The sequence below is a fragment of the Myxine glutinosa genome, chromosome 8 (genome assembly GCF_964187855.1).
Source record: "Myxine glutinosa chromosome 8, kmMyxGlut1.1, whole genome shotgun sequence".
In the NCBI taxonomy this organism is placed as follows: Eukaryota; Metazoa; Chordata; class Myxini; order Myxiniformes; family Myxinidae; genus Myxine; species Myxine glutinosa.
The window spans coordinates 18,381,085-18,404,857 of NC_136268.1; the positions used below are offsets into that span (position 1 = coordinate 18,381,085).

At 44.0% G+C, this 23,773-nt stretch overlaps 1 protein-coding gene and 1 long non-coding RNA gene across 2 annotated transcripts in view; one reads left to right on the forward strand and one right to left on the reverse strand.

Annotated features, from left to right (window-relative positions):
• Positions 1-18,378, forward strand: part of LOC137416080 (uncharacterized) — a 32,365-nt gene extending 13,987 nt beyond the window's left edge. Inside the window, exons 3-4 of the long non-coding RNA XR_013624206.1 lie at positions 15,723-15,769; positions 18,097-18,378. This is a non-coding gene — a long non-coding RNA (uncharacterized LOC137416080). The remainder of the gene's footprint in view (positions 1-15,722; positions 15,770-18,096) is intronic.
• The window catches only part of LOC137417327 (MOB kinase activator 2), a 100,838-nt gene that overhangs the window by 64,581 nt on the left and 12,484 nt on the right, over positions 1-23,773 (reverse strand). The gene's annotated exons all lie outside the window — the stretch shown is intronic.

Genomic DNA, 23,773 nt, shown 5'->3' on the forward strand with positions numbered 1-23,773 from the left:
ACACACGCACACACACACACGGACGGACACGATCGAATGCATTACTCCCTGGCGGGAGTAAATATCATGTTATATATCGCTTTTCACCAGATCCCTCAATGGTAAAGAATCACTTAAAAATTAAATAATTCTCGTATCTGAATCCATATTCGGGTCTTCACCAAAATCGAATTGATTAGTCCTTGCCACACACACAACCTGTCCACCAAGTTTCGTCCAAATCCGTCCATAACTTTTTGAGATATCGTGCTATGTATAGTTTCGGCCCCATATCCTAATGGTGAAGAATCACTTTAAAACTTTAATAGCCGGATCCGGATCCGGATTTTCACCAAAATCTCATCATTTCGTCCTTGTCACATACGCTACATCTCTGCCAAATTTCGTTTGAATCCGTCCACAACTTTTTGAGATATCTTGTTCACAGACAGACAGACAAACATACAGACTGGGGTGAAAACATAACCTCCATCCTCCTTCGGTGTCAGAGGTAATAAGAGGGATGAAGGTTGGTTCTGATATGAGGAATTGAAACTTGAAAAAACATGGCTGCAGGAAGCTTGGCAGGAAACCGGGTCTAAGGTTAATGGGCAAGGAACCAAAGCAGCAAATGAAGCAGAACAACAACAGTAGAAAAGGGAAAGGGAGGAATAGCTCATAGACGGTGAGCAAAGATTTCAAATTGTAGGTGAGGCAGGCATCGCTGATAAAATGAACAGCTTGGTTAGTACCTAGTAAAGGACCTTGAGGAGAGACGCAGGAGTCCCACCCCATGCATGGGAGCTCTACTCCAGTGATGGCTGAATCTCGGATTTGTAAACCGTGAAATATATACTACTGGATTCTTCTAGATTGGAGTCATTCATTGCAACACGAGGGACAAATTGAAGAAGATTTTGTATGATTATGATTACAGACTGTGTCTTTAACTTGTGAAAGGATACAAAATCAATCATCGGAGCCCCACTTTCAAATGATGTCGAGATATGAATTATCGGAAGAAGAGATAACAGAGCATTTGGAGAAGAAAGAGTTCTGATAATTAGTGAGACTTCAATAACAAGAACGCCCCTCGGTAGAGCACATACCTCCGCCAGGCTGAACAGTTTATGTTTTGTATCCACTGGTAGGCCGGATCTGGATTCAGACCTGAATCAAAATGTAATCGGGCTGTTCTTGTCACTAACTTAACTCATCCACCAAGTTTTGCCATAAGTCGTCCATAAATTTTTGAGATATCATGTTCCCAGACAGACAGACATACAAATGAAAAATCACTCATAGAGTGACACTTGGAAAAACAGAACAAAGTAGAATGGCACTCAGGAGAGCATTCTTTTGACCTCAAAAATAATTCGTGGTTGAATTCAGTGACCTGATATGCAAATCGTCTTCAAAGTTTAAGTGAATCGGATGAAAATTGACAATTTTAGAAATTTGGCCTATGTTGACCTTTTGGCCTATGTTGTCTAAAAATAGTTGGTGGTTTGTTTCACGAAGCTGATATGTAAATCCTATTCAAATTTCAAGTAAATCTGATGGAAATTGAGGATTGTAGATATTCGAAAAAAAAGTGGTTGACCTTTGGCCTATGTTGACCTTTTGGCCGACGCTGATCTCAAAAATAGGTCGTGGTTGAATTCAGTTAGCTGACATGTAAATCCTATTCAAAAGTCAATCGGATTAAAATTTAGGATTTTAGAAATTTGAAAAAAAAAGTGGTTGACCTTTTGACCTTTTGACCTAAAAAATATAGAGGATTTTGTCGGACCACGAACTCTTCCATTTGGTGAAGTTTCGTGAAGATCGGTTTAAAATTGTGACCTGCAGGCAAGTATAAGTGAGTGGACAGACAAACACACACAAATGGGAGTGATCAATATACTTGCAAAAATATATATATATTTTTGTTGTCAAGTTACAAACAAACAGACAGACAGATGGGTGAAAACGTAACCACCGTCCACCTTCGGTGGTGGAGGTAATAAAGAAGACTGATGTGTTGTATCATTGGTGAATGAATGCATGCTGTTGGACGTAGAAAGTAAATCCTAATAAAGAGCATGAAAGGTAAAGGGGGGAGTACTAAAGAATTGGAGGGACTCAATACGAAAACTGCATGAGACAAAGATGGAGTCCATACGTAGAAAGTTCAGTCAAAATGTCCGTGCCAGCTGCAATCAAAGGTTTTAGATGTGTCTAGGGCTTTTGCCAAAAGAGTCAATCGCAGAGGACGAAACATCTGTTATGTAGGTATGCAGGTCACCTGTTGACTTTGCATTGTGAGAGCCATTCTGGCAATCAGAGAGGAGGCAATGAAGATATTAAAACAGTTTATTCACTATGTTGGATTCCATCACTTTACAGAGGAGAAATGTTAGAGCTGTGTGTCAATATTGAGAGGGAGCAGAATGTTTCCCCTGTTTGAAGTTGTAAAAATGTGGGTATGCTTCCGCGAGGATGAGAAGATGCCACATGAATAGGCCTGAAAATATGGCCGAGCATAGGAGGGAGTTCAGGGTCGCATTGTTTAAGAGCTATACCTGGAATCCCGTTGGGCCAAGAGACTTTATTAGTTTGCGAATTAAATTTGGCTTTATAGACATTTCTGGTGGTGAAAGAGATGGGGTGCATAGTGACTGAAAACCACATGTCCAAGTTGGCCTCCAAAGCCGATGGCAGACTGGGCGGCTATCATCGTGCCAAGTCTTTCCTTCACAAATCTAAACTTCTAACAACTTACGAGGCCTCCACCCATAACTCTGCTCTCCCCTTTCGGAGGGCACCCCTGCCTCACACCTTTCACATCTTAATGACGTGGAGACAAAGGCCCTTAAAATCATTCCTGATCGCATATGAGTCTCTGGGTCTGTTACCCTGCCATCGCAGATGTGTTGGTGCCCTCTCGGTCTTCTGCTGCCTCTGTTCTGGTCTCGTATCCTCAGGCCCTTCCATGCTCCGTTCCCTCCAGGTTTTTCCAGGGTGCATGTGGTGGTCTGTCAGTAACCAACCTTTGGTGAAACTCTCAAAATACAGGCTCACTGCTCACCTCCACTCATTTGTTCTTCTTTTCTCTCACCTGTGCAACCACATTCCTCAGCCTATTCAATCTCATTCTTCTCTACTGTCTTCCCTCCAGGGTTACAAGATGGCTGTTAACCTTGTCGTCAGGTTCTTGATCCTCCTCCCCAATCCATACTCATCCTCTTTTCTATTCTCACTAACAGGGAGCCGTGGAACCCTTCCTTTTTTGGGGGCGGTGTATAGGCAATGAAGCGCTGCCTCGCATGCTCCCGGAAGTTTATGTTTTAGCAATGTAAAGGTAGGGCATACCGATTGTGAATATGACAGGTTTGTCTATGTTTTTGGCCTGAACTGCATGGAAATCAAAATGCCGGTGGGTGGAGTGAGCCTTCCTACTAATGACGTCGTTGTGGGTGGAGTCAGGCCAGCTGTACAGCCAATGGGTGGGAAGAGAGAAACAGACAGACAGAAAACTGCTGCTACTTTAACATATAGATTCATCTCCCCAAGCCCACCACTTCCTTTCCAGGTGACGGCATTGTATTTTCTCCCGTCTGCCTCCGCCCACCTTTCCATCTTTTCATCCATTACTATTTCATCCCTCATTTCCCCTTCCTCTTCTTTCAGCACCCTTCTTGCTGCGTTTGAGCTTGTATGCAGCTTGTTAACCCCATGTGTCCTCTAATCTCATTTGCTCTCATTCTTCCCCTCACAATTTTCTTCCTCTAACTCTACCTCTTTTGTGTCCCCCCCGTCATTCCAATGCTGTGTTTCCCAGTTTTCCACTGTATTCGTTTTGTTCTGTGTCCTCGCTCTTCCATGAGCCTCGACTTTGTGTACAAAAAAATAAATTAAACATAGAGCTGAAAATATTAGAATTATAAGAGAAAAGAGCTGCAAAGCAGTTAGTCTTAGATTCAGTCACGAAGGTCACGAAGTACCATGCACCTTATAAAATGAAGGGAAATAGGAAAAACAAGAATCCCAAGAAAATGGACCAGAAAAGGTGACCTCCAGAAGGGCAGTTTACTACTTCTTCGGACATTTGCTGGATGTATAGCCTAAGATATGATTTGAGAAATAACATAAGAACAGAGATTACCAGCACAAACATAACCCGCATGAGCTTGAGAGGTTAGACATTTCCAGGCTTTGACAAAAATGTTTTTTTTAACATTGAATGGCTATAGAACATTTGGCAAGAGATGGAAGATGCTGCGGAAGAAGGTTCAACGGACAAGCGAGTCTCTTTCCGACAATCCAAAGAATAAAAACAAGCGTTACGCCTAGGTCCCCCGTCGGTGAAGTGATGTGAGTTGACAAAGTGGAAGACGCAAGGCGGCCATCTTGGATTTTGACGTGGCGACCCAATTTTCAATAGCGTTCTCCCTTATGCGTAGATACACCCACACACCAGATTAGAAGTTAGTAGTTCGTTTATTTTTCAAGATATTTCGCTCACAAGGTTCAGACATATATATGGTGGCGGCCATCTTGGATTTTGACGTGGCGACCCAATTTTCAATAGCGTTCTCCCTTATGCGTAGATACACCCACACACCAGATTAGAAGTTAGTAGTTCGTTTATTTTTCAAGATATTCCGCTCACAAGGTTCAGACATATATATGGTGGCGGCCATCTTGGATTTTGACGTGGCGACCCAATTTTCAATAGCGTTCTCCCTTATGCGTAGATACACCCACACACCAGATTAGAAGTTAGTAGTTCGTTTATTTTTCAAGATATTCCGCTCACAAGGTTCAGACATATATATGGTGGCGGCCATCTTGGATTTTGACGTGGCGACCCAATTTTCAATAGCGTTCTTCCTTATGCGTAGATACACCCACACACCAGATTAAAAGTTGGTACTTCGCTTATTTTTCAAGATATTCCGCTCACAAGGTTCAGACATACGAAGGTCACGAAGACATACATGGCGGCGGCCATCTTGGATTTTGACGTGGGTTGCAACCGCACACCAAATTAGAATTCGGTCCTTCGCTTACGCACGCACGCACGAACGGACGCACGAACGGACGCACGGACGGAGGGGAAAACCATAGTCCCCCTTTCGCTCCGCGGTGCGACGGGGGACAATAAAGGATGCACTCCCAGTCTGCTTTCTTGTAATGGTAACTAACGACGGTTTAAAAGAAAGTATAAATTTGTGGGAATTGGACGGGTGACTGGACATCTTCTGAGTATTTGATACTTTTTGGCACCTGCTCCTGCTCACTACTAACAATAAGCCAGTTCCTCTCGTTGACCTGGCTGGCAGTTTTCCTTCATGGACACGACCAGTGGATGCCATTATCTCTCCTGTGCTATTCTTCGAGGCTGGCAATCATCCCTGGCAGTATCCTAGGACCAATGTTGCTTTTAGGGAATTTTTGAACATAAAAGCTCAAATTGTGGGAGAGAAAGGTGACAAATGATAGGGTCACGCACAGAGGCGTCACGAGCTTCCAAAAGTTTCGGATCCCCCCCTTGCTACCTCGAGTTTCAGATCCCCCAACCCACAATAAAACTTTTAGCACAGTGGCACGTGTAGAAAGATAGGCTAATCATTATAAAGTGGCCTATCGTAGCCAAGAGGTTAAAATAGATTCGGGACACAGCAAAAAGCGTTTGGGGCACGTGCCACATGGGCAAGTATCCAGCGACGCCCCTGGTCAGACACTGACGGCGGGGTGGTGGGGGGAACAACCAGACACAAAGATAAATAAACAAGCATGTGGACGAACTTATTGGGGAAAAGGGAGAGGAAGAGATGTGTGTGTAGAGGGGTCAATCAGGGTAGATATGATCATGGGTATAATGAAGATGACGTTTGAGATTTGAGATGGTGGTGTACTGCCATCTTCAAACACTGGAGGAGAAAGTGGGATTGTCCTGATTTGGTGGATTGGAGGAATGTTGTTGGGGATTTAACAGGCAAAAAGGAAAGAAAAACAACAGATTGGAGCAGTAAGCCTGGATTTTGGGATGTTTATGAGAAAGGGATTTACTGGAGGAAAATGTGCAACTTGGGGAGGGGCTGAGGTGTGGTGTAGGCCTTAAAGAGAAGGGGAATAAATGAACAGAAGAGAGATGGAAGAAAGCACAGCTCTATATAAAAGACCATTCTGCTGCCAAGGCGAACACTGTACCACTTTCAAAATGGCTTCACCATGTGCTTGATCGTTCCCCGCCCCTGTCAAAGGCACGCTGTGATTGCATATTCCTAAGAGGCGATCTAGCCAGCAAAGTAGGAAGCTTGTAAGCCACTCGGAAATTTATCGTCAAATGTTTTGTAATTCCCATACTTTCATTCTGTTTCTTAACAAAAATTGGTTAGGAAACTGTCCAATTTCCTCCTGCCAATGGCATGTTGTGGTCCGGAGCCCTCAGACTCATCTGGACCTGGTCCGGTCCATAACCCTCAGACTCATCTGCACATGGTCCGGTCTAGAACCCTCAGACTCATCTGGACCTGGTCTGGTCCAGAACCCCCAGACTCATATGGACCTAGTCTGGTTCCGAACCCTCAGACACATCTGGACTTTATCCGGTCCAGAACCCTCAGACTCATCTGGACCTGGTCCAGTCCAGAAACCTCAGACTCATCTAGACCTGGTCTGGTCCGGAACCCTCAGATTCATCTGGACCTGGTCCGGTCCGGAACCCTCAGACGCATGTGGACCTGTTCCGCTCCGGAACCCTCAGACTCATTTAGGCCTTGTCCGGTCCAGAGCCCTCAGACTCATCTGGACCTGGTCCGGTCCGGAACCCTCAGACGCATGTGGACCTGTTCCGCTCCGGAACCCTCAGACTCATCTGAAACTAGTTCGGTCCAGAACCCTCAGACTCATCTGCACCTTGTCCGGTGCAGAACCCTCAGACTCATCTGGACCTAGTCCGGTCCAGAACCCATATACTCATCTGGACCTAGTCTGGTCCAGAACCCTCAGACTCATCTGGACCTAGACCAGTCCAGAACCCTCAGACTCATCTGGACCTAGTCCGGTTTACTTTTATTATATTCTTCATTCAGTCCCTCACGAAAAGTCCATCACCATCCCATGTTGTTTCCTATACTGACAAATTAGCTCCTGCTAACCTACACCTATATCGACCGGCAGCTCTCTGAACCCACACTAATCCTATTTGTTTGTGCATCCTTGGACCTTGTGGTCACAACTGCTTGGCAGTCAGTGCATTTACTGTCTACTTCCTTCAGGAAATATCAATGTACCTTTACATGAATAACAAGGACATTAAAAGCAATTATATGAACAACTAGAACGGCACTCAGTAGAGCGTACACCTCCACCAGGCTGAAAAGTTTACGTTTCGTATCCCACTGATAGGCCAGAACTGGATTCGGACTTGAACCAAAATCGAATCGCTTGTTCTTGGCACCTAACCAACTCATCCACCAAGTTTCCTCCGAATCCATCCACAACTTTTTGAAATATCTTGCTATATATTGTTTTTGGCCCAATCACGCAATGGTGAATAATCACTTTTAAAAATAAATTATCTAAACCGGATCCGTATTCAGATCTTCACCAAAATCGGATTAATTCTTACTTGTCACATGCCCAACCAATCCACCAAGTTTCGTCCAAATCCATCCATAACCTTTTGAGATATTCTGTTCACAAACAGAGAGACAAACAGACAGACAGGGGTGAAAATAACCTACGCCCAACTTCGGTGGTGGAGGTAACAACATTAACAAGAAAGAGCAATCAGAGATTGCAGACCCTCACCAGGACGTGTTTTCAGTGGTTCTTAAGGCTTTTGTGTTGAAACAAATATGGCGGCCGAACGACGTGACCGATGAAGGCATCATTATTTATTTTATCTCCACCAATCTATCTCTAGATGATGCTCGATAAATTTCATCTTGATCAAGTGAAGTTTTGTACTTGTCAAATTATGACGTCATAATGGAGGCACCTATGAATGAATGAAAATGTTGAGTCTCCTCGGGCAATGATGGCATTGCCTTTCTATGGCTGGTACACACGGGTAAGTGTGTGGTATAGACGGGGGTCGCCACTCCTCTCCGTCTCTCTGCTGGCCGTTGGGGAATTCACCCTCTTCCGCCCGTGCTGTTTGAGTCATCTGGACTCTCATATACCAGCTGTTCAGAGTCATCTGCCATTTAAACCGCATGGCTGCAGACCGTTACCCTGGTAAGGGGGGCTGACAGGTATTACACCTTGTCCACAGGTGACCTGGGGTTATGCAAGACAGGGCATCCATCTACCTGAGGTGTCAGAAAGCACCTATGACAGTATGACATCATCATTAACATATTTTATTCCCCATGGAGAGTTCTTTACAATGAGCCATGTCTGAATTTTTTCTACGCAATGCTTTTGGAGATATGGAGGTGCAAAGTTTTTCGGTTTTTCCAAGATGTCGCCCATACCACGTGACCTATGGCGTCATAGTTATCATTACAAAATTCTACAGGTGGAGTTGCAATTCTATGGTGAAAATTTCCAGTCAATTGAACCAACGGTTGCAGAGAAAATCATATTTATTCTCTGCGGTCAGACAGACAAACAAATAGACAGACAAACAAGAAATATGTCGTGCATAGCACGATACTTGTGAAATACCTAAAATAAGTTGTTGGCCTTTGATGACCTCAAAAATAATTGGTGGTTGAATTCAGTGACCAGGTGTGCAAATCCTCTTAAAATTTCAAGTCAATCAGATGAAAATTGAGGATTTTAGAAATTTGGCCTATGTCGACCTTTTGGCCTATCGTGACTTCAAAAATACTTGGTGGTTGAATTCAGTGACCAGATATGCAAGTTTTCTTCACATTTCAAATCAATCGGATAAAAATTGAGGATTTTAGAAATTTGACAAAGTTGGTGACCTTTGGCCTATGTTGACCTATTGACCTTTTGACCCCAAAAACAATAGGCATCTTGCTTATGACCAACTGTACCATTTGGTGAATTTTCGCGAAGATCATTGAAAATTGTGACCTGTAGGTGACTGACATACAGACAGACAGACAGAACAAACAGACAAACAGACAGAATGAAGAATCACTCATAGAGCGACACTTGGCAAAAGAGAACAATGCAGAATGGCAGTCCATAGAGCATCCTTTTGACCTCTTGAATAATTGGTGGTTGAATTCAGTTAGCTGACATGAAAATCCAATTCAAATTTCAAGTCAATCGGATGAAAATTGAGGCTTTTAGAAATTTGAAAAAGGTGGTTGACCTTTGGGCTATTTTGACCTTTTGGCCTATGCTGATCTCAAAAATAGCTTTTGGTTGAATTCAGTTCACTGATATGTAAATCCCATTCAAATTTCAGGTGAATCGGATTAAAATTGAGGATTTTAGAAATTTGAAATTGTTGTTGTCCTTTGGCCTATGTTGATCTCAAAAATTGTTGGTGGTTCAATTCAGTTAGCTGAAATGAAAATCCTATTCAAATTTCAAGTCAATCGGATGAAAATTGAGGCTTTTAGAAATTTGAAAAAAGTGGTTGACCTTTGGCCTATTTTGACCTTTTGGCCGAAGCTGATCTCAAAAATATTTGGTGGTTGAATTCATTTAACTGATATGTAAATCCCATTCGAATTTCAAGTCAATCGGATGACAATTGAGGATTTTAGAAATTTGACATAGTTGGTGACCTTTGGCCTTCGTTGACCTTTTGGCCTACGCTGATCGCAAAACTAGTTTGTGGTTTCATTCAGTAAGCCGATATGTAAATCCTATCCAAATGTCAAGTCAATCGGATAAAAATTAAGGATTTTAGAAATTTGAAAAAAAAGTGGTTGACCTTTGGCCTATGTTGACCTTTTGACCTCAAAATTATATAGGATTTTGTCGGACCACGAACTCTACCATTTGGTGAAGCTTCGTGAAGATCGGTTTCAAATTGTGACCTGTAGGCAAGTATAAGTGAGCGGACAAACAAACAAACAAACAAACAAACAAACAACCCGGAGTGATCAACATACTTGATTATTTTTTTTTTTTTTTTGCCAAGTAACAACGCACAAGACCAATCAATATACATGAAAAATCTTCGATTTTCGCAAGCAACAAACGGACTCAAATGCATTACCCTCTCCTCTTGCGAAAGTAATAACATACAATGGACAATTCAACATTGTATGACATCGGATTTGAAGTTGGAGTCACAGCGTCACGAATCAAGGGCTCAAACCAGAATGCGAAGCCAACAGCTCCCAAAAGTAAAAAACAACAACCCTACATTCAACTTCTGTTTCATATGAGTTCCCTTGCAAGGGAGTTCAACGCCCTTACGTAATGGTTGCCAGCCTATGGTGTTTGCCCGTGCTCCATCCTTTTTAGGTGTTGAGCATCAAGCAAGGAAGCAGCACGTTTTTAATCAGTTGATGTGACTCAGCCGGGGTTTGTAACGGTTAGAACGGACGCCCCTGAGCACCCGAGCATATGTTTACTCCATGTTTGCTCCATGTTTGTAGAAGCGATAAACTTTCAGAGAGTAAAGTTGCAAAACTAAAGTCATAAATTAAGATGATTGAACTGAAGTTTAAATTTTTCTTGCAAATCTGGAGTTTTGTTGACAGTTCAAGTCCATTACCTTTCCAAGGACCATTAGCCCTACTTCGTTGCAGGCAATGTTTCTTAACATGCAAAACCTCTGCACGAGGTTTGCCAAAATGGCAGCAAAGGAGGAACACTTCAACTGGCTCCTGTGCAAGGAAGCTTTCTGCGTTTTCTCCATCACAGCGCACGCAGTATCGAGCTCCTGAAACTTGATCACAACTCGCGCCTTTCAACCCAGCCCTCAACTTCAAAGGCGATGCTATCGCGTGGAACCCAGTTCATGAACCTGGACCCAAGGGTCATCACATCAGCATTTGTTTGTGATGTTCACAGCATTTCAGGAAGACTCAATTACTCTTCAGGAAAGTCCAGGAAGCGAAAAACAACGACATTCTCTCCAAATAAGCAGCAGGCCGCTGTTGACTTCTGCGGAGTAAACTTTGCCCAGACAGTTCCAGTCTCCAGGAAAGACAGCAGATAGACAAACACAGACGGCGGAAGGTCATCAAAGCTTAAGGAGACTCACTCGGTGGCCCATCCCAACTTCTGGCCAAAACAAGGGCCCCGTGCGTCCGGCCCACCGTGTGCTTTGGCTTGGTGGTCCAGTGGGTGGGTAGGTCTTGCCTCACCGAGGCCTGGCCATAATGCGAAGCCTGTCAGGCAACGGGGCCTTAAAGCGGCCCCAATGGGGCCTCGTCTTAAAACAGTGCAAACGTTCATGCTCCGTTCACAACAGCTCTCATTGAGAAAGCGTTTACGTAAATAATCACGTGTGTTATTGCTCCTCCGTTTACTTTGGGCTCATTCCCCCCACTATAGTAAGAATAGGTTACATTTATGTAACACACATACGGTAGTGTTATCAACCTTTAGAACATCAGCAACATGTTATTGTTGTTTGCCACAGTCCAGTCAATGTGGAACTCATTGCAGAAGGTGTTAGTTACAAAATGCAGATCTGTAGCACAAAAATATTTCCCTAAAAAAAAAAAAAAAAAAAAAATCCCCTCGGCCACTGAAGGCGGATGAACATTGTGTTTTCACCCCTGTCTGTTTGTCTGTGTCTGGTTTTTTTTTTGTTTGTGAACAGGATATCTCAAAAAGTTGTTGATGGATTCGGACAAAATTTGGTGGAGAGGTTGTGTGTGTGACAAGGAAGAATTGATGAAATTTTGGTGGAAATTTGAATCCGGATCCGGATCTGGATCAGAGAGTTTGTAAAAGCGATGCTTCATCATTTAGAGACAGGCCAAAAAACCATGTAAAGACATCTCAAAACGTTATGGATGGATTCAGACAAAACTTGGTGGACAGGTTGTGTGTGTGACAAGGAAGAATTGATGAAATTTTGGTGAAGATCTCAATCTGGATCCGGATCAGAGAGTTTTTAAAACGTATTCTTCACCATTAATTGATAGGGCTAATACCAATATATAGCACAATATCTCAAAAGGTTATGGAAGAATTCGGACGAAACTTAGTGGTCAGGTTGGGTGTGTGACAAGGACAAATTGATTCGATTTTGGTGAAGATCTGAATCTGGATATGAGAATTTATAAATTTTCAAGTGATTCTTCAATAGTTAGTGATAGGCCCAAAAATGATATATAACATGATGTTTCAAAAAGTTGTGGACGGATTATGACAAAACTTAGTGGATGAGTTGGGTGAGTGACAACAACAAGCCGATTCGATTTTGGTTCAGGTTCAAATCCAGATCTGACCTATCAGTGGATACAAAACGTAAACTGTTCAGCCTGGCGGATGTGTGCTCTCTCTTCCGAGTGCTGTTCATTGCTGAGGTTTTTCTTATCAAATGAAAAACTTTAGTGTCGCACTGTTTGTTTCTGTATAATCGTGCTGGGATAGAGCTTACACCATTATTATTATTATTATTTTTTAATACAAGATCGAGGCTCATGGAAGAGCTAACATTAATCACAAAAAGACAAACTGACACATAAAACATATGATAAAGGGAGCGGGAGACAAGATGGGGAGAGAGAGGGAAGCACACAACTACAACATTTGAGAGCAGGGACATCGGGAGATCTGTGGGAGGGAGAGGGCTTGGGGGGAGAGGGCAAGGGAAGGGTTGGGGGGGGGGGGGTGGGGGTGGGAGAAGTATAAAACATATGGACACTGCAAGGACTTCCAGGAAAGAAGTCGGTATTTCAAAAAAGTGGATCTCGGGTGAATAAACGGGGGTAGAAAAGATCAAGATTTTGGATGGGGAAAGACAAGAGATGGTGGTGAACAGCTGTTTTAAAGACCTCGAGGGAGGAGTGGGATTGAAGGGAGTGGGGGAGTTTGTTCCAGAGGTGGGAGAAAAGAGGAATGAAGGAGTGAAGGTGAGCAGAGAGTCTTGGTTTTGGCAGTTTAACCATAAGAGGGTTGCTGACAGATCTTGTGTGACCTGTAGGAATATTTGGGGGACAGAGCACAGATAGAGCTGGGGGAGCAAGGCCGGAGAGGAGTCGGTAGAAGACAGAAAGACCACCTACCTGCCTGCGGTGAGTGAGTGACCATAATTGTGGTGCACTTTCGGTACATCATCTTGAGCTGACAGGATGGCAGAGAGGTAGCACACTCGACTTTGAGCTGTTGAGCTTATGTGGGATTCCCAACCTGTCTTTCTCACTCAAGGTGATGCATCAATGACGATCCCATCATTTTGGAAAACAACAATGTCTGCTAGTGGTTGTCAAAGACCATATGGTTGCTTTTTAAAAGACTGTGCCATTGTGTGCCCCAACCATGTGCAAATTCTAAACCTCCACTTTGGTTTCGGACCGCTTCTGCACCGCCATAGGATGACCTGTCCATGGGATAGTTTTCCATGGGGGCATGCTCACCACTTGTTGTGCGAACCCACAAGCTCACAGCAAGGTATCAGAAGAGCAATTAACACCAACTTACAAACAACGTGCATTCAGCACAACTTCTTTATCTACTTACATCGTCGTTAAGATGTGAAAGAAAGCACCACTCTTGTTACGATGTCGAGAGGTATTCAAAGACAACGTCTGTAGGTATTCCACCAAGGGATTGTATCGTAACTACCGATCGGCAGGACATGATGTGATCAACATGTGGGATTGTAATATACTCCAATGTAAGTAGACAAATTCACAACTAATGTGGTTGTTAGATGCATATTTTGTAGGGTGCTTAACGACTACCAGCATACCATAAAATTGCATTGGAAAACTGCGGTATTCTTAATCGCGAATGCCAGGTATAAGAGTTGCAAGGGTAATCTGACATTTCGGGTGGCAACCCTTCATCAGAACAAAAGAGGTACCCAGCCATCGTTCCTCCTCATCATTGCAGACTCATGTCGTGTTTTGGGCGTATGCTTCCAGCGCACAACAAGCATCATAGGGCTTCCTTGGATTTAGCATCCGCAGACCGTGTACATGTAGTAACAGCCCCCGCAAGGAATTCCATAAGAGTCTGGCGCTGGGGGCTAGGGATAGGGGTAATGGCTTGGCTCAGAGGGCTCGGTGAGCAGCTGCTAGAAAATAGACCCTCGACCCCAAATAAAATAGTGCTGGAAGGCTGCAGCTGTCACTTTCTGCGACATTTCTTTCCGAAGGCATTCAGAACACGGGCGAGAGTTCGTTGTCGAGTCGGGAATGAGGCTGCACAATGTACCCACAACCATCGGCCTTGTGTTTTCCGAATGTAACAGTACAACCTCCTTTGAACAGCTAATGTTTGTTATGAAACAAAGGTTCTATTTGTGTAAGTGCTCAAGGATGACATAAGATATGGCAGTGGAGGCAATGGGAACATGACAGTTGTATAGTGTGCTAGCGGAGAGGACCTGAACTGGCGTCTCGGAGACTGTGGGTTGAAATCCGACTGAAGGCGGCAGTGGTAAGGATTTGAGTTCCACACTTCTGGAAACTGAGCTCGCCTCGAGAGAATTACCGTTTCGCTATCGGAATGTTGGTAAAAAAAAAAAAAAAAAAATCAAGCTCGCTTACTAAACACCTTCAGGGAGGGGGTGATCGGCATGACCCGCCTGGTCTGGTCCAATGCCATCTTAATGCCATCAGAGAAACTTGAGATGGCCATTAAAATGCTACATATGAAAAAAACAACCTCGCCCACATTGTCCAATCGAATGAAAACAAAATATATCTTATCACAGGAAATGAAAAACAACTGCTTTCAACAAGAGTGAAGTTTCTGACTCTTGAAGATTTGACTGTTCTGGTCAGGTCACGTGAACAGTGCTTCCCTTTCGGGTGGAGCTCCCTTACACTGAATTGGATTTTTGACTCATCCGTGGGTGAGGTCTTCTTTTCCTGTTTTACCATAACTTACATTTCTATGAGTCTCGATAAACGAATTCTGTTTTGTTTCTGGGAACCTTTTCTCTTCCTTGTTTATCATAACCTTGTGAATCATTCCGCTACATTTCTATCACTTCCTTTCAACTGATACTCCCAAAGGATGTCTTATTTTATACAATAACATCTATTTAGAGTTGAGAAAATATTAATCTTTTGTGAAATTTCCACTCTGGCTTATTTAGCAGAGGACTATGGTTCCATCGGCAAGTGAAGATATCTTCTCTCATATAGGAAACGCTGGTGTCCCAAATCCGATTGGTACCACCCCGAGTGGTTGAGCGAAGCCCACACACACACACACAACCGATAGGTCACCTCCCCACTCCTCCAAATTATATTTATTGTTTTCCATATCAGCTACAACTCTCATCTTCTAACATCTTATTTTGGGCATTATTTTCAACGCAATCCTTATTATAATTCACGGACGGTGTGTTTGTTTGTCGTGCTGCTCCTCCCACAGTTCTGGGCCAATTACATCCAAACTTACAACATAGGATCAGCATGACCCCAATTCGTGTATAGGGGTGTTTTAAGTTTTGCCCGTAGTTTTAGGAGGGAAGGTAGGGGGACGCAAATTCCCTATGTAAATGCGTACCGTGTAGCGCTGCCTCACGGTGGGAGAGGGTATTATAAGTACCCACCATTTACAGTGAAGTATTCCTGTACCAACGTTTTCCAGTGCAGTGTGGTGTTTTAAAATATAAGCAGTAAGCATGCTTTTGCTTCATGCACGTAACCTGCGTTATAATCTTTTTTTGTCAGGAGCGATTGAGGGAGCTGTCAGTTGCCTATACACCACCCAAATAAAGGTATGTATCAGAATGGGTGGCATGCTTGAAACACGATCGCCCATAGAGTGGGTACTCTGCTAGTGTTCTACAATGGATAATTATGCAGTAGTTCTACAGTCACGTGAAAAAGTAAGTACACCCCATGTAAAGTTTTGACTTTTTCAACATATTTCAACATACAGCTATTTGATCTTCATTTCAACAATATTGATAGATAAAGGTGATATAATATAACAAATATCATGAAACATTTACATTTTGTAGTCCATTGTATCATGTAAATAAACATGAATGCAAATTTCGCATGTGGAAAAAGTAAGTACACCCTTGGCTCTAATAGGTGGTATTGCCCCCTTTGGCAGAAACAACCTCACGTAGGCGTTTCTTATAACTGTCTACCAGTCTCTGACATCGACTGGGAGAAATTTTTTCCCACTCCTCCATGCAGAATTATTTCAGCTGTGCGATGCTTGAGGAGTTTCTTGCATGCACAGCTCGTTTCAAATCCCCCCACAACATCTTGATGGGATTTAGATCCGGGCTTTGACTTGGCCATTCCAGAACCCTCCATTTCTTTCTTTTCAGCCATTCCTTGGTGGATTTACTGGTATGTTTCGGGTCATTGTCATGTTGCAAAGTCCACCTTCGGTTGAGCTTCAACTTTCCGACAGATGGCCTCACATTATCCTCAAGCACCCTCTGGTACTATGAAGAATTCATTGTGGATTCTATGACGGTGAGCTGCCCAGGCCCTGATGCAGCAAAGCTGCCCCAAACCATAATATTTCCACCACCATGCTTTACAGTTGGTATCAGGTTCTTGTGGTCAAATGCTGTCTTTGGTTTTCGCCAAACATGTCTTCTGGTACTGTGGCCAAATAGCTCTACCTTTGACTCATCTGTCCAGAGCACATTGTTCCAGAAGTGCTGGTCTTTGCCGAGGTGTTCATTGGCAAACTTTAGTCTTGCCCTGATGTTCTTTCTGGACAGCAAAGGTTTCTTCCTGGCACACCTCCCATGGAGATCAAATTTGTGCAGCCTCTTTCTCATGGTAGACGCGTGCACGTTGACATCAACAGTGGCAAGAGCTACCTGTCAGTCCCGTGATGACATTCTGGGGTTCTTAGAGACTTCTTTCAGCATCTTGCGGTCTGCTCTCGGGCTGAACTTGCTAGGGCTGCCTGGCCTGAACAAGTTGGCAGTTGTTTGGAATCTTCTGCACTTGAAGATGATCTTCCGGACAGTCGAATGATTGATTTCAAATTGTTTGGAGATCTTTTTAAATCCCTTCCCAGACTCATAGGCATCTATAACCTTCTTTCTGAAGGCCTCAGAGAGCTCTTTTAATCGAGGCATGGTGACGCCGCACACTTCAACAACAAAGAGCAAACCAAACTAAATGTCTGAGGTTTAAATAAGACAGGTTCCTCCAAGATCCTCTCTAACGATGTTCTAATCATTTGCACATGACCTGGTGCACCTGATTCTAATTTTAGGTATTTGAAGTAGTGATAAATGAAAGGGTGTACTTACTTTTTCCACATGCGAAATTTGCATTTATTTTTATTTAAATTATACAATGGACTACAAAATGTAAATGTTTCATGATATTTGTTATGTTATATCACCTTTATCCATCAACATTGTTGAAATGAAGATCAAATAGCTGTATGTTGAAATATTTTGAAAAAGTCAAAACTTTACATGGGGTGTACTTACTTTTTCATGTGACTGTATATAACTGTATTTGATTGACTAGAAACACCCACTCCCTTAGGGAACAGCCTGAGTTAGAAATGGGGGCTAAGGAGAGAGGATAGTGGGGGACTCGGGGCAAATATATATTGTGCTGTGGCTAATAATCCACCGGCCTGCAGCAGAGATCAGTGAACCACTTGCACTGTGGCACGTGTACAGCCGAAAATCATAAGACATCTCCCTCTCCTCATGAGGGGAGACTTTTTTGTGCACACAACCTGACCACGGGTGTTACCAACACGTGTACAAAATTTGGTGGAGATTGGCCCAGCTCTGCTTTTTTTCTATGAATTTCAGACGTACACACATACAGAGAATTGTCTTATTTAATGTAGTAGGATATGATGGGCTTAGTCAAAATGGGTCTGTTTGACATTACCATTTAAGCACCGAGGTCACAATCCTGATGTTCCTCTGTTCAAAACTCCTATACGGTGTTGATATGTCTATTTTCTGCTCGTGTACTTGTAATCCACAGAAAAATACAATGAACCCATGCTTTCTGCTCATCTCCATTCATTAGTTCCTCCTTTTCTCACCTGTGTAACCAACGTCCACATTCTCTTGAATCTCATTCTTCCCTCCAGGTCTTCAAGACAGCTGTTCATCATGATCCCAAATCATCCTCATTCCAAAACTATGATCTCTTCTACATCCATTTACCCTCCCCAAGTCCACCTCTTTCCAAATTTCCAGTTTTTACTTTCCCGAGAGTTTGCAGCTGTATCTATCTTGCCCACCCCATGCGTCCTCCCCTACCCCTCATTCTTCCCCACATCCATTATGTGTCCAAGTCTCCCCCTCTCTTTCTACTGTTCCTTTTGTTCTGTTATGTCCTGATCCATTCTATGCTCCAGCTTATCCCTGAGCCTCGACTTTGTAGACAATAAAAAGAAAACTTGAGCAATGTGACTGTGTCGCCAATATACCTCCAGTCCCACAATGGGTAGATGCCTTCGTTCACAGTCCTAAAAATAAACACGTTTGATTTAAATCCCTTCAGCTGTTTTCAAGTATCACATTTTCACCAGCCATGACAGGTTTCACATCGATCGGTGAGGCAGTTTCAGAGAAGGGATTTTTTATTTAAAATATTGGCTTTCAAGCTAATATGGCTGCCAAACCACATGACCTATGGTATCAAAAATGTACACTCTGCATATGCATGGGTAGGGGATCACGTTTGTGAAGTTTCGTGTTGATCGGATAAGGTTCGTTTTTCTATTCAAGATGGCTGCCAAACCACATGACCTACGACATCATCATTTTCAAACGATATGCAACAGTGGTGTTAGATTATATTTGTCAATTTTAGCATCGATATGGTAAGCGTTTTAAGAGATATAATTATTTAATATTTTCCTTCAATCCAATATGGCTGGCACACCATGTGACCAATGATATTTTCGTGATCAACTTTTAATCGCCATGCCGAGTCAATGACGCACGTTAAGTTTCGAGTCAATCGATTCGGTGTTTTGGGAGAAGATGTTTTTTAAGGTTTTAGGAAAAATCCAATATGGCAGCCAAACCATGTGACCTATGATGTCATAAATGTAATATTTCAATACAAATGGGTCATAGATCATGTGCATGCAATTTCAGATTTTTAGGATAAGGAATTCGATTAAAACATTTTTGGCTGGTATACCACTTTGACTATGGTGTCATAATTATCATGATTTTGTTCCTCATTGAGAGCACTTGACAATGTGACAAGTTTAAAATTTTTCCATTCAGCGGTTTCTGAGAATTTTTTTTATTACTATTTGCGTTTAATCCAAGGTCGCTTCCATACCATGTGAACTATGACGTCACAATTATCATAAAAACATTCTGCATGGGTGTCACTCCTACCCTGAAAGCTTCGTCTCAATCAGCCATGTGGTTGCTGAGAAAAACGAGGTTTAGCCCGTACGGACGGACAGACGGACGGACAACCCGAAAACATAATGCCTCCGGTCACCTTGGCTTTGTCCAACCTGTGATATTGTGCACATGCTCTTCCATCTCAGACCACCTTGGCTTTGTCTAACCTGTGATATTGTGTACACACTCTTCCATCTCAGGTCACCTTGGCTTTTTTTTTTTTTTTTTTTTTTTTTTTTTTTTTTTTTGTATACAATATCGAGGCTCGTGAAAGAGCGAACATTAATCACACAGAAAGACAAACCGACACATAAAACATATAACATAGGGAGCGGTAGACAAGATGGGGAGAGAGGGGGAAGAACACAAACACAACATTTGAGAGCAGGGACCGAGAGACATGGAGACATCGAGAGATCTGAGAGAGGGCGAGGGCTTTGGGGGGGGGGGGCGTGGGAAGGGGGCAGTGGGAGAGGTATAAAATATATGGACACTGCCAGGACTTCCAGGAAAGAAGTTGGAATTTCAAACAAGGTGGATCTGGGGTGAATTAGCGGGGGTAGAAAAGATCAAGGTTTTGGATGGGGGAAGATAAGAGATGGTGGTGAACAGCTGTTTTAAAGACCTGGAGGGAGGAGTGGGATTGAAGGGAGTGAGGGAGTTTGTTCCAGAGGCGGGAGAAAAGAGGAATGAAAGAGTGAAGGTGAGCGGAGAGCCGAGATTTCGGCAGTTTAACCATCAGAGGGTTGCTGGCAGATCTTGTGCGACCTGTAGGAATATTTGGGGGACAGAGCACAGAGAGAGCTGGGGGTGCAAGGCCGGAGAGGAGTCGGTAGAAGACAGAAAGACCACCTACCTGCCTGCGGTGAGTGAGTGAAAGGCCCTCAGAGATAGCTTCATCGCGGGAGATTCCAATAATTCTGAAAGCTTTGGTTTCAACAGCGTGAAGCCGAGCTAGGTGTGAGGCAGGAGCACCGGCCCATAGGGGAGAACAGTATTCCATTGAGCTGCGGATGAAAGCCTTGTATGTGGTGAGGAGCTCAGGTGTGCCGAGGAAGGACTTCGCACGACGGAGGATGCCCAGTCGGCGACTGGCTTTGGAGGCCAGCTTGGAAATGTGGTTTTCCCAAGAAAGATCATGGCAGATAGTGAGACCCAAAATCTTGAGCGACAGAACTTCTTGGAGAGGATTGTTGAGAAAGTAGATGGGAGGGTTGTCCAGTCGATCTTTTCGGAGAGACATAGTAAGAGTGTGAGATTTGTCAGGATTGAAAGACATGTTCCACTTGTTTGACCAGTCTGTGATTTTGTCCAGGTCTTCAGAGAGTGAGGAGGCAGCAGACTGCCGATCTGAGGGAAGAGGAATGGAGCGGCAGAGAGTGGAGTCATCAGCAAAGAGATAGAGAGGATTTTCGAGAGAGTCAGAGAGATCATTGATGAAGACCAGAAAAAGCACGGGGCCCAGAACACTGCCTTGGGGAACTCCAGCCTGAACAGGAAGAGGAGATGAGAGAAACCCATTCAGGGCCACACGTTGACGACGACTAGAGAGGAAGTCCGCCAGCCATGCGTGGAGATTTCCATGGATACCAAAGGAGGAGAGTTTGGTGAGCAGAGCGGGGTGCCAGACAGTGTCGAAGGCACGTGATATGTCGAGGGAGACAGCTCTAATTTCCTGTTTGGCATTGAGGACCTCCATCCATTGTTGAGACAGCAGAAGCAGCATGTCCAGAGTAGAGTGACCTGGTCTGAAACCAAATTGATGATCAGAGATCAAGCCATTGGAGAAGAGGAAAGATTTCATATCAGAAGCAATGATGGATTCCATGACTTTGCTGATAATTGGGAGAAGGCTGATTGGTCTGTAGTTGCTAGGATCTGTTTTTGCACCTTTTTTGTGCAAAGCGGTGATGTTGGCTGATTTCCAAGCAGATGGCAGTTGACCTTGAGCAAAAGAGAGGGTGAAGAGAACAGAGAGAGGGTGAGATAGAGCAGCAGAGCAGGATTTTAGGACCCGTGGGCTGATGCCGTCGGGTCCAGTTGCAGAATCAGAGTCGAGGGTTGACAGAAACTTTTCCACCTTGTCAGGAGGAAAGGACACGGAGTCCAGGAGCAGCAGGGTACGACTGGGTATGGTGGGTACAGAGAGGGATGGGTTTGGGACACAAGATTTAGAGGCAAACACAGAGTTGAGGCATTCAGCTTTTTCACGTGCGGAGTCAGCTGTGTAGCCGTTTGAGGTAAGGGAGGGGATGGAGGGGGAACAAACACCAGAAACGGATTTGACCAGACGCCACCAGGATTTGGAAGAGGGAGACAGATAAGAGAGTTCGGTCTTGAGAACGGAGAGATATTGTTTCCTGGCTCTCCTGAGGGTGGACACACACTTGTTTCGGGCTTTGTGAAAGGAAATGAGATTTCCTTCCGTTGGATTTGCTTTCCAGGAGACGAAGGCAAGTTGTTTCTGGGCAACAGCCTCACCACAAGATTCTGTGTACCATGGACGGGAGGAAGGGTATGACAACTGAAGACGAGATGGGATAAATCTGTGCATGAGAGAGAGCAATTTACTTTGGAAGAATTCCCAGGATGAGTTGATGTCAGAGGTGGTAGAGATGGGAGACCAGTCCAGATGATTGATGGCTGCTTGAAGACCGTGCCAGTTGGCCTGAGTGAAATGCCAGACTCGTCGACGCTGAGCAGGCTCCCTGAGGATGGTCAGAGAGATGTCCACTTTAACAAGGACATGATCAGATGATCCGATCGGAGCAGAAGAAGAGCAGCAGACATTTTCAGGGAAGTTAGTCATAACCAAGTCCAGAAGAGAAGATGTTCCGTTGACTGAGATCCGGGTCGGGAAATTGACAGATTGTGTCAGTCCCAGTGAGTCGCAGAAGTCCTTTGCTGAGGAGCCATGGCTGGTGAGAGAGGTACCCACACCCAGCCAACTGGCATGATGACAGTTGAAATCACCACATATGAGGAAGAGAGAGTTGGGATGAGTAGATAGAAGTTGGTCCATATCATCAGACAGCGAGATGTAGATGGAGTCATCACTGTTTGGTGGACGGTACAACACACATATGAACAAGAGGTGGGAGCGAAGGGGAAGCCGTAGCCAGAGGTATTCCTGGGGGTGAGGTGGAGAGAGTGCAGTGCAGGGCGAGTGAGGAAGAGAGTTTTTGATAAAGATAGCAACCCCGCCTCCAGGACGAGGCTCAGGTCTATCATACCGGAGGAGGGAGTAGCCCGGGAGAGATACTATGGAATCAGAGACATCATAAAGGAGGAAAGTTTCTGTTAAGCAGATCACGTCTGGTTTGACAGAAGCAACCTGTATGGAGAGATCAGTTAAGTTTGAACGAAGGCCCCGGATGTTTGAGGTCCATACCGTTAATGAAGAGGAAGGGGGAGCATCAGATACAGAACAGGGGGGAGGAGGGGTAGGGTAAGATGTGGAAGAGGTGGAAGAGGTAGGGAGAGCTGTTGAAGGTGTGTCAGACATTTCAGAATAGCTCGGAGAAAGGGAAGGATGGGGCGGACAAAAGGTTTTGTCTAACCTGTGATATTGTGTACACACTCTTCCATCTCAGGTCACATTGGCTTTGTCTAACCTGTGATATTGTGTACACGCTCTTCCATATCAGGCCACCTTGACTTTGTCTCACGTATGATATTGTGTACACGCTCTTCCATCTCAGGTCACCTTGGCTTTGTCTAACCTGTGATATTGTGTACACGCTCTTCCATCTTAGGCCACCTTGTCTTTGTCTAACCTGTGATATTGTGTACACGTTCTTCCATCTCAGACCACCTTGGCTTTGTCTAACCTGTGATATTGTGTACACACTCTTCCATCTCAGGTCACCTTGGCTTTGTCTGACCTGTGATATTATGTACACACTCTTCCATCTCAGGCCACCTTGGCTTTATCTTACCTGTGATATTGTGCACACACTCTTCCATCTTCGGCCACCTTGGCTTTGTCTAACGTGTGATATTGTGTACACGCTCTTCCATCTCAGGTCACCTTGGCTTTGTCTAACCTGCGATATTGTGTACACGCTCTTCCATCTCAGGCCACCTTGGCTTTGTCTAACCTGTGATATTGTGTACACGCACTTCCATCTTAGGCCACCTTGGATTGTCTAACGTGTGATATTGTGTACACGCTCTTCCATCTTCGGCCACCTTGGCTTTGTCTAACCTGTGATATTGTGTACACGCTCTTCCATCTCAGGCCACCTTGGCTTTGTCTAACGTGTGATATTGTGCACACACTCTTCCATCTTAGGCCACCTTGTCTTTGTCTAACCTGTGATATTGTGTACACACTCTTCCATCTCAGGCCACCTTGGCTTTGTCTAACCTGTGATATTGTGTACACGCTCTTCC